The sequence below is a fragment of the Dendrobates tinctorius genome, unplaced genomic scaffold, assembly GCF_039654945.1.
Source record: "Dendrobates tinctorius isolate UK_male_01 unplaced genomic scaffold, ASM3965494v1 ptg000010l, whole genome shotgun sequence".
Taxonomy (NCBI): domain Eukaryota; kingdom Metazoa; phylum Chordata; class Amphibia; order Anura; family Dendrobatidae; genus Dendrobates; species Dendrobates tinctorius.
Genome location: NW_027361678.1, coordinates 12369318 through 12387887, shown reverse-complemented (window position 1 = coordinate 12387887; position 18570 = coordinate 12369318). Strand labels below are relative to the sequence as shown.

At 45.1% G+C, this 18570-nt stretch overlaps 1 protein-coding gene across 5 annotated transcripts in view; it reads right to left on the bottom strand.

The window, feature by feature from the left end:
• CEP128 (centrosomal protein 128) overlaps positions 1-18570 on the bottom strand; it is a 270620-nt gene that overhangs the window by 211820 nt on the left and 40230 nt on the right. For 3 of the 5 annotated variants that reach the window (XM_073587049.1, XM_073587055.1, XM_073587063.1), the window contains exon 2: positions 17778-17860. The gene's annotated coding sequence lies outside the window, so the exon portion shown is untranslated. Of the gene's footprint in view, positions 1-16091; positions 16136-17777; positions 17861-18570 lie in introns of all 5 variants that reach the window. The other 2 variants (XM_073587050.1, XM_073587051.1) reach the window with 2 other exon arrangements.

The window sequence follows — 18570 nt, the reverse complement described above, 5'->3', positions numbered from 1 at the left end:
ATGTGTGTGTATGTCCAGGACTGGCATCCGCACCGTCGCAGCTACAGCCATAAAATTTGGCACAGTCACACGTCTGGACCCCGAGAGTGTCCTAAGCTATGCTGTGAGGTGAAATTTTAACCCCGTGCGTTCCAATTCACCAATCAATTTTGCCCCTATCTACACAATGGGGAAAAAGTGTGTGTGCATCAAGCCCCGCCCTTCATTATGATGTCACAATGGTTGCCATGGCGACGTTGATTCATCATAGGTTGCAATGGGGACGTTTATGTCATAACGGTTGCCATGGTGATGATGATGATGTCATAATGGGTATATGGACACGGGACTATGGGATGGAGGATGTGTGATGAATATATGGGCATTGGACTAAGGGATGGAGGATATGTATGACGGGTATATGGGCACGGGACTATGGGATGGAGGATATGTATGATGGGTATATGGGCATGGGACTATGAGATGAAGGATGTGTGATGGGTATATGGGCACTCGACTATGGGATGGCGAATATGTATGATGGGTATATGGGCATGAGACTATGGGATGGAGAATATGTATGATGGGTATATGGGCATGGGACTATGGGATGGAGGATGTGTGATGGGTATATGGGCACTCGACTATGGGATGGATGATATCTATGATAGGCATATGGGCATGGGCCTATGGGATGGAGGATAATTATAGTTTGTTATAACTAACCACAGTTATTTACTATGCCCAGGCAGCGCCAGGCTCTTCAGCTAGTTAAATATAAAATTAATCTTGGCCTGCTCTTTTATCTCGATTCACGAATCCTCACTGCATGCTCAGTTGGTCAATTACACGCTACCTGGGTTAGTATCTGACTGCTGTTAGACAGGACTTATATTGAACGAGGAACAGGTGGCAGCATACCGTAATGTGTTAGTGAGGAGCCCAGACAGTGATGGCCAGGAGGTTTATAGATATGTACTAGCTGAAGAGCCCGGTGCTGCCCGGGCATAGTAACTAACTGTGGTTAGTTATAACAAATTATAATTATCCTCCATCCCATAGTCCCATACCCATATACCCATCATACATAGCCACCATCCCATAGCCCCGTGCCCATATACCCATCATACATATCCTCCATCCCATAGTCGAGTGCCCATATACCCATCACACATCCTCCATCCCATAGTCCCATGCCCATATACCCATCATACATATTCGCCATCCCATAGTCGAGTTCCCATATACCGATCAAACATACTTCATTTTTAGTCCCATGCCCATATACCCATCATACATATCCTCCATCCCATAGTCCCATGCCCATATACCCATCATACATATCCTCCATCCCATAGTCCCGTGCCCATATACCCATCATACATATCCTCCATACCATAGTCCAGTGCCCATATACCCATCACACATCCTCCATCCCATAGTCCAGTGCCCATATACCCATCACACATCCTCCATCCCATAGTCCAGTGCCCATATACCCATCACACATCCTCCATCCCATAGTCCCATGCCCATATACCCATTATGACATCATCACCATGGCAACCGTTATGACATAACCGTCACCATTGCAACCTATTAAGACATCATCATCACCATGGCAACCGTTATGACATAAACGTCACCATTGCAACCTATTAAGACATCCTCATCACCATGGCAACCATGACATCATAATGAGGGGTGGGGCTTGATACACACACTTTTTCCCCATTATGTAGATAGGGGCAAAATTGTTTGGTGAATTGGAACGCGCGGGGTTAAATTTTCGCCTCACAACACAGCCTATGACGCTCTCGGGGTCCAGATGTGTGACTGTGCCAAATTTTGTGGCTGTAGCTGCGTTGGTGCGGATGCCAATCCCGGACATATACACACACACACACACCCACATTGAGCTTTATATATTAGATTCCCAGCCTGGGCTGGTGATGTATATCCCCTGTCACTGGGAACACCTCAATAACTCGTACTTATAAGGGAAGCCCTTCCGGCGACTATTTGCCCTCAGTGTAGTTCCCTGACTGACCTGGAGCAAGTGGTGGCGCCAGAGAGCCGATCCCTGCTGGGCCCTTCTCTCCCCTCCCCAGAGGTGAGTGAAGACGACACACCCCTTTCCCTGTGAGATCCGTCACAGGGATCCTGAGCTGACACATGGAAATACTGATCGCAAGTAATGGAAGGTCTACCATCTCCTGACTTATTGGGGCTATCCGTGCTGCATTACAGTGCCTTGCGAAAGTATTCGGCTCCCTGGAACTTTTCAACCTTTTCCCACATATCATGCTTCAAACATAAGATACCAAATGTAAATTTTTGGTGAAGAATCAACAACAAGTGGAACACAATTGTGAAGTTGAACTAAATGTATTGGTTATTTTCAATTTTTGTGGAAATTCAAAAACTGAAAAGTGGGGCGTGCAATATTATTCGACCCCTTTACTTTCAGTGCAGCAAACTCACTCCAGAAGTTCATTGTGGATCTCTGAATGATCCAATGTTGTCCTAAAAGACTAATGATGATAAATATAATCCACCTGTGTGTAATCAAGTCTCCGTATAAATGCACCTGCTCTGTGACAGTCTCAGGGTTCTGTTTGAAGCACAGAGAGCATCATGAAGACCAAGGAACACAACAGGCAGGTTCGTGATACTGTTGTGGAGAAGTTTAAAGCCGGATTTGGATACAAAATGATTTCTAAAACTTTAAACATCCCAAGGAGCACTGTGAAAGTGATCATATTGAAATGGAAGGAGTATCATACCACTGCAAATCTACCAAGACCCGGCCGTCCCTCTAAACTTTCATCTCAAACAAGGAGAAGACTGATCAGAGATGCAGCCAAAGAGGCCCATAATCACTCTGGATGAACTGCAGAGATCTACTGCTGAGGTGGGACAGTCTGTCCATAGAACAACAATCAGTACACTGCACAAATCAGGCCTTTATGGAAGAGTGGCAAGAAGAAAGCAATTTCTCAAAGATATCCATAAAAAGTGTCATTTAAAGTTTGCAACAAGCCACCTGGGAGACATACCAAACATGTGGAAGAAGGTGCTCTGGTCAGATGAAACCAAAATCAAACTTTTTGGAAACAATGCCAAATTATATGTTTGGCGTAAAGGCAACACAGCTTATCACCCTGAACACACCATTCCCACTGTCAAACACGGTGGTGGCAGCATCATTGTTTTGGCCTGTTTTTCTTCAGCAGGGACAGGGAAGATTGTTAAAATTGATGCGAAGATGGATGGAGCCAAATACAGGACCATTCTTGAAGAAAACCTGTTGGAGTCTGCAAAAGACCTGAGACTGGGACGGAGATTTGTCTTCCAACAAGACAATGATCCCAAACATAAAGCAAAATCTACAATGGAATGTTTCACAAATAAACGTATCCAGATGTTAGAATGGCCAAGTCAAAGTCCAGACCTGAATCCAATCGAGAATCTGTGGAAAAAGCTGAAAACTGCTGTTCACAAACGATCTCCATGAAACCTCACTGAGCTTGAGCTGTTTGCCAAGGAAGAATGGGCAAGAATTTCAGTCTCTCGATGTACAAAACTGATAGAGACATACCCCAAGCGACTTGCAACTGTAACTACAGCAAAAGGTGGCGCAACAAAGTATTGTGATGGTCAACGTGTGACAGGACACACCGCCTCCAGCACGGCGAATTTCTATGGCACACATGACCCTGGATACACCGCCTCCAGTAGGGCGAATTTCTAATGAATTGGACGATGCAGAAACTAATCCCACCACTGCACTAAAACACACATAAGGGAAGTCACAAACAGGGATAACACCACTTAGCTTTGCTCTGTTGCTCTTGCTCCCAGCAACAGAGTCCACCACCAGAATGCAGCTTTCCTCCAGAATCGCTGCTACTTCACCAAGCTTTGTCAGAGCTGCAAGGAACTCTCTCTAGCTCCTTCTACACCAGGACTCTGACTGAGCTGCCAGGAACTCTCTCTAGCTCCTTCCTCCACCAAGGATTGCAACCACCAGACACTTTTATAGGTAAGAGCCAGCAATCACACCTGCTTCATAATCACATGCACTAACTAAAGTAACCAGAGTGCAATGACCCTAACGGCCACCGGGGGCAAAACTAGAACTGAAACCACCACAGTGCAATGACCCTAATGGCCACCGGGGGCAAAATTATCTTTAAGCACACAGCTTAAGGAAAAATAAAAAAGGTTACTAGTGCCAACCTGGATCATGACAGGTATTAAGTTAAAGGGGCCGAATAATATTGCACGCCCCACTTTTCAGTTTTTTGAATTTCCACAAAAATTTAAAAATAACCAATAAATTTCGTTTAGCTTCACAATTGTGTTTCACTTGTTGTTGATTCTTCACCAAAAATTTACATTTGGTATCTTTATGTTTGAAGCATGATATGTGGGAAAAGGTGGAAAAGTTCCAGGGAGCCGAATACTTTCACAACGCACTGTATATGGAATCCTGAGCAGACTCATGGAAAGACTGATCGCATCTAATGGAACATCTGCCGTCTTCTGACATATTGGGGCTATCCACTCTGCATCTCTGCTTATTCCACAAACTGTAGCACACGCCTCGCACTAAGAACTACACTTTTAAGACACTTTGTTTGGAAAATTCAATTATCAAACAGACAAGGTAAAAGGAACGGGATCTAAAAAAGTGCAAAAATGACTAGCACAAAGCAAGACAACCAATAGGTGTAATGTCAGATGACAAGTAGTACAGATGTGCCGCCGGTATCATTCAGCAGGGGGTACATTATCAGGAAGTCCCCTGGATGTTTACCCCCACACAGTAAATTAGGGAAGGTTTATAGACTGATACATTGTAACAAGCCACACTGCAGGTGGATTTTTGCTGCTATGATTGGCTCAGAGCAGGGTCTACACTGATACATTGTAACAAGCTGCACTGCAGGGGGATTTACGCTGCTGTGATTGGCTCAGAGGAGGGTCTACACTGATACCTTGTAACAAGCCCTCAGCTGTGAGACGTTTGGAGTAAGGATTTTATCATACGATCCCTGGTCACTAAAACCGAGCTGCTAAGTTCACGTGTGACTTGTAAGGATCGTGGGCAGGGCATGCTACGATCAGCCACCATCTGTGCTGTCATTGATCAGTATACCGCAGGCAGGTGACATCTGCAGCGGCAGGTGAACGAGAAGCTTTTAGGCCAAGGAAGAGAAATTGCAGGTCTGTCCCTCTCCAACAACGTGAGGACGAGAAACATTTTACGAGGACTCATCTACTGGAATGGAATAAGCGTTAGCTGGGCTGCAGATTCCCGATGCTTGGGGCGGCAGCTGGCACTGACATTTCCGGCTGATTGGATCGTGAATGAGTGGCCGGACCGGGTGCTCAGCGCAGCCTCTAATTGTGGGGCTAATTGCAGCAATGTCAGCGATGTAAAGCTGCCGAGTGCTGGATAATTACTGTTTAGCAGAAACAGCAATAAAATAGCTGCGTGATCAGTCACCCCACTAATACCCACTTGGCCCGTTGTTTTACAGCCCGCACTCCTACTGCCAGCATCTCCGCTGCAGAGAATTCAGCAATCACGGCGGTAATTGCCGCACATCAGGGAGAGTATACCTCGGCACGGCCAAACATCCAGGAGGGGTCCTGGAGACTTAATTTACCCTAGAAAACAGCTAAATTCCCACAATATCCCACCACAAAATACCTGCTCATCAACCAAGGATCGGCCATCTGACGATATAAAGCATCTGATACCGGAATCCTGACTGCTGCCTCCCAATATTAGTACACTCATATATACACTCACTGGCCACTTTATTAGGTACACCATGCTAGTAAGGGGTTGGACCCCCTTTTGCCTTCAGAACTGCCTCAATTCTTCGTGGCAGAGATTCAACAAGGTGCTGGAAGCATTCCTCAGAGATTTTGGACCATATTGACATGATGGCATCACACAGTTGGCGCAGATTTGTCGGCTGCACATCCCTGATGCGAATCTCCCGTTCCACCACATCCCAAAGATGCTCTATTGGATTGAGATCTGGTGACTGAGGAGGCCATTTGAGTACAGTAAACTCATTGTCATGTTCAAGAAACCAATCTGAGATGATTCAAGCTTTATGACATGGCGCATTATCCTGCTGAAAGTAGCCATCAGATGTTGGGTACATTGTGGTCATAAAGGGATGGACATGGTCAGCAACAATACTCAGGTAGGCTGTGGCGTTGCAACGATGCTCAATTGGTACCAAGGGGCCCAAAGAGTGCCCAGAAAAAATTCCCCACACCATGACACCACCACCACCAGCCTGAACCGTTGATACAAGGCAGGATGGATCCATGCTTTCATGTTGTTTACGCCAAATTCTGACCCTACCATCCGAATGTCGCAGCAGAAATCGAGACTCATCAGACCAGGCAACGTTTTTCCAATCTTCTACTGTCCAATTTCGATGAGCTTGTGCAAATTGTAGCCTCAGTTTCCTGTTCTTAGCTGAGAGGAGTGGTACCCAGTGTGGTCTTCTGCTGCTGTAGCCCATCTGCCTCAAAGTTCGACGCACTGTGCGTTCAGAGATGCTCTTCTGCCTACCTTGGTTGTAACGGGTGGCAATTTGAGTCACTGTTGCCTTTCTATCAGCTCGAACCAGTCTGCCCATTCTCCTCTGACCTCTGGCATCAACATGGCATTTCCGGCCACAGAACTGCCGCTCACTGGATTTTTTTTCTTTTTCGGACCATTCTCTGTAAACCCTAGAGATGGTTGTGCGTGAAAATCCCAGTAGATCAGCAGTTTCTGAAATTCTCAGACCAGCCCTTCTGGCACCAACAATCATGCCACGTTCAAAGGCACTCAAATCACCTTTCTTCCCCATACTGATGCTCGGTTTGAACTGCAGGAGATTGTCTTGACCATGTCTACATGCCTAAATGCACTGAGTTGCCGCCATGTGATTGGCTGATTAGAAATTAAGTCTTAACACACAGTTGGACAGGTGTACCTAATAAAGTGGCCAGTGAGGGTATATATCTAGCTGAAGAGCCCGACGCTGCCCGGGCATAGAAACTGTGGTTAGTTATAGCAAATTATAATTATTCTCCATCCCATAGTCCCGTGCCCATATACCCATCATACATATCCACCATCCCATAGCCCCGTGCCCATATACCCATCATACATATCCACGATCCCATAGTCCGGTGTCCATATACCCATCATACATATCCTCCATCCCATAGTCGAGTGCCCATATACCCATCACACATCCTCCATCCCATAGTCCCATGCCCATATACCCATCACACATCCTCCATCCCATAGTCCCATGCCCATAAACCCATCATACATATTCGCCATCCAATAGTCGAGTGCCCATATACCCATCACACATCCTTCATCTCATAGTCCCATGCCCATATACCCATCATACATATCCTCCATCCCATAGTCCGGTGCCCATATACCCATCATACATATCCGCCATCCCAGAGTCCCGTGCCCATATACCCATCATACATATTCTCCATCCCATAGTCCAGTGCCCATATACCCATCACACATCCTCCATCCCATAGTCCCGTGCCCATATACCCATCATATATATCCTCCATCCCATAGTCCAGTGCCCATATACTCATCACACATCCTCCATCCCATAGTCAACCATTATGACATCATAATGAGCGGCGGGGCTTGCAACCCAGGGCTGTGGAGTCGGTAAGCCAAACCTGCGACTCCGACTCCTCAATTTCCCTTACACCGACTCCAACTCCGACTCCACGACTCCGACTCCCACACATATTGCTTATATTAAAGTGAAAAATTTATTGTAGTACAATGTGAACCTCAGACATTTAATCATTTTTATGATCCAATAATCAAGATATTTAGATAGAACAGAATATATATTGGTGTACTACCCGGTTTTCATTCTTTTTGGTACAGATACGATATGGATAGACAGATATGGATAAATGGATAGATAGAGCAGATTTCTAATCTGCTTTTGCTATTGAGTAACATTATGAGCTCAAAAACCTTTCAGGTGATGCAGTTTTTTAAAAAGATGATCAACTTTTGCAGCTGAAAAACGTATCCTCAAAAAACACAGGAAAAACGCTGTGTGTGAATGTAGCCTTAGATCAGGAATATAACAGCCATTTATAGGACATTTCATAACTTTCCCAAACTCCTATGAAAAAATATTCAGCACATCCTGCATTGAATTACTGTACCCAATTTATTATATATTTTAGGAGTCGGAGTCGGTCCATTTTATACCGACTCCGACTCCACCAAAATGAGCACCGACTCCGACTCCACGACTCCGACTCCACAGCCCTGTTGCAACCTATGATGACTTAGCCCATATGCTGTGCAAACATTCCTGTATACAATTGCCGCTACTTGGTTGTGGCGTTCGGTATACACTGTTCCTGCTTCCATTTTGCATCCTGCCACTATGTGTTGGACTGTTTCTGTGGTTTCTTTGCATAGTCTGCACCTTGGGTCTTGTGTGGTAGATTCCTGCTTCTATGGATCTGGTACTTAGTGCTTGCTCTTGTGCCGCTATGATTAGTGCCTCTGTGAAGTCTTTGGAGCCCAGCTTTCTCCAGCCATTGTTAGGATTTCTATATGTCAGCTATCTCCATTATCTGTCGGAGTACATCTGTACAATAAATCCCCGGATCTGACACCCTTAGACTTTTCCTTTTGGGTTATGTGAAGCAACATGTGTACGTTGAATGTATCAACGACATTAACCCCTTCATCCCAAGGGTGGTTTGCACGTTAATGACCGAGCCAATTTTTACAATTCTGACCACTGTACCTTTATGAGGTCATAACTCTGGAACGCTTCCATGGATCCCGGTGATTCTGACATTGTTTTCTCGTGACATATTGTACTTCATGTTAGTGGTAAAATTTCATTCAAATAACTTGCGTTTATTTGTGAGAAAAACGGAAATTTGGCGAAAATTTTGAAAATTTCGCAATTTTCCAACTTTGAATTTTTAGGCCCTTAAATCACAGAGATACAGCACACAAAAAACTTGATAACTAACATTTCCCACATGTTTACTTTACATCAGCACAATTTTGGAACCAAAATTTTTTGTTTGTTAGGAAGTTATAAGGGTTAAAAGTTGACCAGCGATTTCTCATTTTTACAACACCATTTTATTTTTAGGACCACATCACATTTGAGGTCACTTTGAGGGGTCTATATGATAGAAAATACCCAAAAGTGACACCATTCTAAAAACTGCACCCCTTAAGGTGCTCAAAACCACATTCAAGAAGTTTATTAACCCTTTAGGTGCATCACAGGAATTTTTTTGAATATTTAAAAAAAAATGAACATCTAACTTTTTTTTCACAAAAAAAATACTTCAGGTTCAAATTTTTTTATTTTACCAAGGGTAACAGGACAAATTGGACTGCAAAAGTTATTGTGCAATTTGTCCTGAGTACGCTGATACCTGATATGTGGGGGGGAACCACTGTTTCAGCGCATGGCAGAGCTCAGAATGGAAGGAGCGCCGTTTGACTTTTTCAATGCAAAATTGGCTGGAATTCAGATCGGACGCCATGTCATGTTTGGAGAGTCCCTGATGTACCTAAACAGTGGAAACCCCCTACAAGTGACCCCATTTTGGAAACTAGACCCCCCAAGGAACTTATCTAGATATGTGGTGAGAACTTTGAACCCACAAGGGCTTTACAGAAGTTTATAACGTACAGCGGTACAATTAAAAAATCATATTTTTTCCACAAAAATGATCTTTTCACCCCAATTTTTATTTTCCCAAGGGTAACAGGACCCTAAAAGTTATTGTGCAATTTGTCCTGAGTACGCTAATACCCCACATGTGGGGGTAAACCACTATTTGGGCGCATGGCAGAGCTCGGAAGGGAAGCAGCGCCATTTGACGTTATTGGCTGGAATTGAGATCGGACACCATGTCGCGATTGGAAAACCCCTGATGTACCAAAACAGAGGAAACCCCCCACAAATGACACCATTTTGGAAACTAGACCCCCTAAGGAACTTATCTAGATGTGTGGTGAGAACTTTGAACCCCCCAGTGCTTCACAGAAGTTTATAACGCCCAGGCGTGAAAATAAAAATTTTGTATTTTTTTCCACAAACATGATCTTTTAGTCACCATTTTTTTTATTTTCCCAAGGGTAACAGGAGAAATTGAACCCCAAAAGTTGTTGTCCAATTTGTCCTGAGTACGCTGACACCCCATATGTGGGAGAAAACTACTGTATGGACACACGTCGGGGCTCAGAAGGGAAGCAGTGACATTTTGGACTGCAGAGTTTGATGGAATGGTCTGCGGGTGTCATGCGCGTTTGGAGAGCCCCTGATGTACCTAAACTATTGAAACTCCCCACAAGTGACCCCATTTTCGACACTAGGCCCCCCACGGAACTTATCTAGATGTGTGGTGAGCACTTTGAACCCCCAAGTGCTTCACAGAAGTTTATAACGCTCAGGCGTGAAGATAAAAAAATCATTTTTTTCCACAAAAATGATATTTTTGCCCCCAATTTTTTATTTTCCTAAGGGTAACAGGAGAAATTGGACCCCAAAAATTGTTTTGCAATTTGACCTGAGTAGGCTGATACCCTACATGTGGGGGTAAAACACTGTTTGGGCGCATGGCAGAGCTTGGAAGGGAAGGAGCACCATTTGACTTTTTCAACTCAGAATTGGCTGGAATTGAGATCAGACGCCATGTTGCATTTGGAGAGCCCCTGATGTGCCCAAAAAGTGGAAACCCCCAATTCTAACTCCAACCCGAACCCCAACACACCCCTAACCTCAGCCCTAACCCTAACCCTAGCCCTAATGGAAAAATGGAAGTAAATACATTTTTTTTATTTTATTATTTTTCCCTAACTAAGGGGGTGATAACGGGGGGTTTGATTTACTATTTATGGCGGTTTTTATGTTTGGCGGCTGTAACACGCTAAAAGACGCTTTTTATTGTAAAAATAGTTTTTGTATCACCACATATTGAGAGCTCTAATTTTTCCGTATTTTGACCCACCGAGTCATGTGAGGTCTTATTTTTTGCGGGACGGGTTGACATTTTTATTGGTACCATTTTCGGGCACGTGACATTTTTTGATCGCATTTTATTCCGATTTTTGGGACGCAGGATGAACAAAAAACCAGCGTTTCATGAATTTCTTTTGGGGGGGTGCGTTTACACCGTTCCGCGTGCGATAAAATTGATAAAGCGGTTTTATTCTTTGGGTCAGTACGCTTACAGAGATACCTTATTTAGGTCTTTTTTTATGTTTTGTCGGATTTATGCAATGAAAACTATTTTATATAAAAAATAATTATTTTTGCATCGCTTTATTCTGCGAGTTATAACTTTTTTATTTTTTTGCAGATGATGCTGTGTGGCGGCTCGTTTTTTGCGGGACAAGATGACATTTTCAGCGGTACCAAGGATATTTATATGCGTCTTTTTGATCGCGCGTTATTACACTTTTTGTTTGGCGGTATGATAATAAATCATTATTTCTTGCTTCGTTTTTTATTTTTTAAGGGGTTCGCTAAAGGGGTTAACTAATGGGACAGTTTTATAGGGCGGGTCGTTACGGACGCGGCGATACCTAATATGTGTACTTTTGTTTTGGTTTTTTTTTTATTTCTAAAAAATGGATTTATTTGGGGGAATATTTTTTTTTTTTTTTCTAATTTATTTGGCGATTTTTTTTAATTTATTTTAACACTTTTTTTTATTTTTTTTTACTTTATTAAATAGTCCCAGGTGGGACATCACTGTCCTGTGACAGATCGCTGATCTGTCACATCACAGATCACTGTGACAGATCAGCAATCTGTCACAAGCACTGCAGAAGGCTTCCTCATGCCTGCGCTTTGCAGGCACTGAGGAAGCCAGCTTCCTGCAGGCCCCCGAAGGCCCCCGTCGCCATCTTGGATTCGGAGGCCTGCAGGAAAGGAGCCCCCAGCAGCAGCGCTGCACATTGCGCTGCCGTGGGGGGCTCAGGGAAGCACGGAGGGAGCCCCCTCCCTGCCGATGCTTCCCTTTAACCCCCGGTACACCACAATCATGTTTGATCGCGGTCTGCAAGGGGTTAACGTGTCGGGGGCGGGACCGCCCCTGACACATTGTGTCGGGTGTCAGCTGTGATAATCAGCTGACACCCGGCCGCGATCAGCGGCGCTCACCACATGGGCGCCGCTGATCGCGGTAGACGTACTATCCCGTCCATGGGCATAGGGGCCCGGGTCCCATGGACTGGATAGTACGTCTCATGTCAGGAAGGGGTTAATCACTTAAAACAGAGAATCATAGACGTTATTCACTCTGCTACACCAGACGTCCTTACCCGTGTGTGGCAAGAATTTCATTATCATTTGGATGTGTGTAGGGCAACAAATGGAGCCCACATCGAACTGCACTGAATAGGTAAGAAACTGGGAGCATTTTTCTTTTATTTGGAGCAGATTTCACACTTCTATCGTCTTTTGTTGCTTTCCAGTGACTGGTCAAAAATGCACCATGACTTTCCGGAAAGTGAGTGAGGGAGTGAGTGAATGAGTGAGTGTGTGTGTGACTCTGAATGAGGCTGTGCAGGGTGTAGAGGTGGTCAGTGGTTTGGCATCAAACCTTGGCTCTGGCTGAGGACATTGTGCTTGGTGAGGAAATTAAGGATTCCTTTGTTCAGGATGCTGTTAAACAGTTTTCCCAGGTTGCTACTGACACATACAGTATGCCTCTGTAGTTGGCAGGATCATACCTGTCCCCTCTCTTGTGGGCTGGTGTGATGAGGCCTTGATTCCAGGTACGATGGAAGTAGCAAGGCACTCAGCACAATATTGGACAGTTTAACCACTGCTGCCTGTATTTCTGGTGGGCTGTACTTCAGCATTTCTGGTGGGATTCCATCTGGGCCACTGGCTTTTCTACATCCTATGGAAGACATTCTCTTTGTATCTTGCTGTAATGCAGAGGTCTCAAACACGCGGCCTGCGGGCCACATGCGGCCCCTGAGGCAGGCATCTGCGGCCCGCGGTGCACCACATGTCTCACTCCCTGAGGCAGGGGGAAGGCGCGCATTCAGGAGCATGCGATCCACGATGGCTGTTCTGTGTGCATATACTGCACAGGACCTGGGATGAGGTCACAGGAGGGGGAAAAGTCAGGGGGTCACATGATCAGGGGCCTCAGTGTATGCAAGACCCTGCTGTCTGTGCTGGTTGTCATGGTGCTGGATGAGGTCAAGTTTCTGTGTGGGGTCAGGAGGGGTTTACAGGGTGGATGTAGCAGAGCTGTGTGAGTACGGAGCGGATCTGTGTGTGTATGAGGTCTATGGAGACGTGTGTACAGAGCGGAGCCGTGTGTACAAGGTGTATGGAGCAGAGCCATGCCATGTGTGTACAGAGCCGCATGTGAATGAGGTGTATGGAGCAGAGCCGTGTGTGTACGAGGTGTACGGAGCGAAACCGTGTGTACGAGGTGTACGGAGCGAAACCGTGTGTACGAGGTGTACGGAGCGAAACCGTGTGTACGAGGTGTACGGAGCGAAACCGTGTGTACGAGGTGTACGGAGCGAAACCGTGTGTACGAGGTGTACGGAGCGAAACCGTGTGTACGAGGTGTACGGAGCGAAACCGTGTGTACGAGGTGTACGGAGCGAAACCGTGTGTACGAGGTGTACGGAGCGAAACCGTGTGTACGAGGTGTACGGAGCGAAACCGTGTGTACGAGGTGTACGGAGCGAAACCGTGTGTACGAGGTGTACGGAGCGAAACCGTGTGTACGAGGTGTACGGAGCGAAACCGTGTGTACGAGGTGTACGGAGCGAAACCGTGTGTACGAGGTGTACGGAGCGGAGCCATGTGTGTACGAGGTGCATGGAGAAGAGCCGCACGTGAACGAGGTGTATGGAGTAGAGCCGTGTGTTTACGAGGTGTGCGGAGCGGAGCCGTGTGTGTACGAGGTGTACGGAGCGGAGCCGTTTGTGTACGAGGTGTACGAAGCGGAACCGTGTGTGTACGAGGTGTACGAAGCGGAGCAGTGTGTGTACGAGGTGTACGAAGCGGAGCAGTGTGTGTACGAGGTGTACGGAGCCGAGCCATGTGTGTACGCGGTGTACGGAGCCGTGTATGTACGAGGTGTACGTAGAGGAGCCGTGTGTGTACGAGGAGTACGGAGCGGAGCCGTGTGTGTACGAGGAGTACGGAGCGGAGCCGTGTGTGTACGAGGAGTACGGAGCGGAGCCGTGTGTGTACGAGGAGTACGGAGCGGAGCCGTGTGTGTACGAGGTGTACGGAGCGGAGCCGTGTGTGTACGAGGTGTACGGAGCGGAGCCGTGTGTGTACGAGGTGTACGGAGCGGAGCAGTGTGTGTACGAGGTGTACGGAGCGGAGCAGTGTGTGTACGAGGTGTACGGAGCGGAGCCGTGTGTGTACGAGGTGTACGAAGCGGAGCCGTGTGTGTACGAGGTGTACGGAGCGGAGCCGTGTGTGTACGAGGTGTACGAAGTGGAGCCGTGTGTGTACGAGGTGTACGAAGTGGAGCCGTGTGTGTACGAGGTGTACGGAGTGGAGCCGTGTGTGTACGAGGTGTACGAAGCGGAGCCGTGTGTGTACGGAGCGGAGCCGTGTGTGTACGAGGTGTATTATGTTTGAAAGGAATGCGGCCCCCCCAGTTCAAATTTTTTTTTATGTGCGGCCCATTTACTCTGCCGAGTTTGAGACCCCTGCTGTAATGTGATTAGTATATCCAGTGGGTTTGGCAAAATTTTGACTTTTTCCTCCATTGCCTTTAGTTTAGCCATTATGTTTTGCTGTTCTTGGTTTAGATCTTCCATCGAGATGTTTGTGTAGAGGCCTCTGAAATACTGAAGCAAGATATTGTCATTTTGGATATGAATGTTGTTTTTCTTGTTTTTTTGTGTCCATGTGCTTCCATAGTTCCCAGAAGGAGTTGTCTTGGAGGGTGTCTTGGAGTTGGTTAAGTTCGATGGAGATATATACACACAGGTATACATATGTATACATTGTAGAGTTTTGTACTCACTCAGCTGCAGTTGAGGTCGACACCGGAAGCTGTTTTCATAAAAATGTCCCGTTAGATTTATTACAACTTCATAAACCCGTTTAAAGGAAATCTGTCACCACATTTTCGGCCTATAAGCAGCGGCCACAGCCATCAGCGGCTTATCTACAGCATTCTGTAATGCTGTAGATAAGCCCCCGATGTAACCTGAAAGATAAGAAAAACAAGTTAGATTATACTCACCCGGGGATCCGGTCCTGTCCGATGGGTGTCGCGGTCCGGACCGGCGCCTTCCATCTTCTAGAGATGACATCCTCCTTACTTCTGCAGCGGCTCCTGCGCAGGCGTACTTTCTCTGCCCTGCTGAGGGCAGAGTCAAGTACTTCAGTGCGCAGGCACCGGACCTCTCTGACCTTTCTCGGCGCCTGCGCACTGCAGAACTCTGCTCTGCCCTCAATAGGGCAGATAAATTAAGCCTGCAACTGAGCCATAGCAGAAGTAAGGAGGAGGACGTCATCGCTAGAAGATGGGAGGCGCCGGACCGGACACCCACCGCACCCAACCCCGCCCCCCGGTGAGTATAATCTAACTTGTTTTTTTTATCTTTCAGGTTACTTCAGAGGCTTATCTACAGCATTTCAGAATGCTGTAGATCAGCCCCTGATGCCTGTGGCCGCAGCTTATAGGCCAAAAATGAGGTGACAGATTCCCTTTAAGCATAAGCAAACAAAAGATGGCTTTCTCCAGCACAAACTGAAAACAAATATAAAATCAACAGTCCATATAGCACTGCGGGTGCACCCGCTCAGGTCAGTGTCTTCCAGGAAACACAGTGGAGGCCTCCACATGTACAATCACAGACACTTGGTCTCCATTTTATCTGTCAAACCACGCCCCTGAGGTGAGGATATGTGAGCAGTCATTCCCACCCATCTCTTTTGATTGCTCGTAAAACCAGGCCCTGGAATGCCCCAATAACTCACTCAGCACTATGCGAGCTGGAGCATGCTTTCCAAGCTCATATCACCGAAGCTACTAACCTTGATGATACATATCTCCCTTCAAGAACCTGTCCGGCAGCTATCTTAAAACAAACATACATACAATTATATTCATATGTATATACACAAAATACAAGATACAATTGTGGGCGCACTCAGCTGTGCATGATAGCAACATCAGTGATATGGCTAGGTGCCGCTGCAGTGGAATAATGACAATAGAAAAAGGAAAAGAAAAAGCACCACTGCAAAAAAAGCGCACACTGCACCAATTAAAGTGACGACTGAAATAAGTAATTTTTATTGATACAAAAGAGTTATACACAATAAAAACATGATAAAATCACAAAACTATGGCATCCATGGTACTTAAAATGCATATCAATACAAAAATGTCATACGTATAAGTACATATAATGTGAGCATATAATCCAGCGACACTATAGCACTATACCTCCCTATTCCCAGGCTCATGAGGACTAAATAACCCTAAACAAAGTCCAGCCCATAATAGAGCAACCACAAACAAAAATCCATGTTATATAGTTTTCATGCTAGGACCCTAATAAGCCCAGATAGCAAGGAGAAGGGGAAAGAGAAGTTAACTCCACATGTCAGTGGTGCCAGGACACTGGGAATCCCCTGACGAAGCCGTACAGGTTACGGCGATACGCGTGGGGTAATGGTCCTGGGTATGGCATCCGTGTATCTTTATTTCCATTGCGACTATTAATTGTCTTGGTGGCAGTTTTAGATATTGGTTTGCCTTACTACGTGTCCTGGCACCACTGACATGTGGAGTTAACTTCTCTTTCCCCTTCTCCTTGCTATCTGGGCTTATTAGGGTCCTAGCATGAAAACTATATAAAATGGATTTTTGTTTGTGGTTGCTTTATTATGGGCTGGACTTTGTTTAGGGTTATTTAGTCCTCATGAGCCTGGGAATAGGGAGGTATACTGCTATAGTGTCGCTGGATTATATGCTCACATTATATGTACTTATACGTATGACATTTTTGTATTGATATGTATTTTAGGTACCATGGATGCCATAGTTTTGTGATTTGATTATGTTTTTATTGTGTATAACTCTTTTGTATTAATAAAAATTACTTATTTCAGTCGTCACTTTAATTGGTGCAGTGCGCGCTTTTTTTTGCAGTGGTGCTTTTTCTTTTCCTTTTTCTATGTATATACACAAATACACACACAGAATTTTAACGGAGTTATTTTGAATAAGTGGCAGATCCTTTTTCACGTGCATTTTTTTTTTTTTTTTTTTAACGCTTTCATTTTCCCCATGACTATATACATATGTACATATTGTTATATCTCTCTGCAGAGCGCCATAGCTTTAACCCTGTATGCATAGATGTTCTGCTGAGATACATCGTGAGGTGAAGCTGCGGAGTCCACACATGACACACAATCATTATTTCACCATCAAAACTTAATGTGGTTTTAAACAAAAATTGCGTCTTTGTGATGCAGTGTCGCCGGTAACACAAATGTGGCATGTGTTACGATGCTGAAGTTGGTTTCTTACTCTGCAATTTCTGATGCCCAGAACCCATTTGGGCTGAGATGCAGTGACCCGAGTTTGTGCGGACATCACTATGTATAAAGGTGGTGTGAGATCAGCGGCTCAAGGTCATTTAACCCTTTCAATAGCGCCCTTCAGTGCCCACTTTGCCCATTTTTGTGCCAGTTTTATAACTTTTGTACCTTTTCTTTGTAGTATTCACATCAGGTCTCCTCGCTGCATTGTATTTTACTATTTTAACTGTATATTTTTTTTTTCGTTAAACCTGTAAAAAAAACAGAAAAAAAAGAAATTGTCAAAGAAAGCAGATAAATAAGAAACCAACACATATATACTGTGTATATTAGGGTGACCGGATCTCATATGGGGGGGAAAAAATGTCAGAATCTTGTTCGTCTGGACCCCACAAAACGATTCCCCTTTCCAGATATTGAGAGAGCCAAAATTTGAGCTCGATCAAACGACGTTAACCCGTGCCGCTCGTCGCTCAAAGTTTGAAAAAATCCAAATTGAGGTATTTTAAGATTTAAGTATTTTGCATAGTCTGTTAGACTATAAAGAATGTGACAACAACATTGCAGAAATAGCCCTGACCAAATTTTCGAACCATTTGTGGTATTTGAATGCAGAGTTGGTGGGATTATCGTTTTTTGATCCCACCATTACAGACAATGAAAAGTTGTTAATGGCTAATAAATTGCTCAGTAGCACAGATGAACCATCAGAGCACGCTAACCTACATGAGTTGATAATTTTACATAGTTATCTAATCTAATCTATTCTAGAGCTTTTGTTAAAGAAGTTTTTGAAACGTCAGAATATAATGCTCGGCATTTGCTTACAACTTGCAGGACATATTGCTTTTGTTCTTCATCTTTTGTCAGAAGGTCGTTAAAGTCGGTTACTTCCTACCTCTTTTAATTTTTCTTTCCTAACTTTTGGATTTACAACCCTAGCGTGCTCTGATGGTTCATC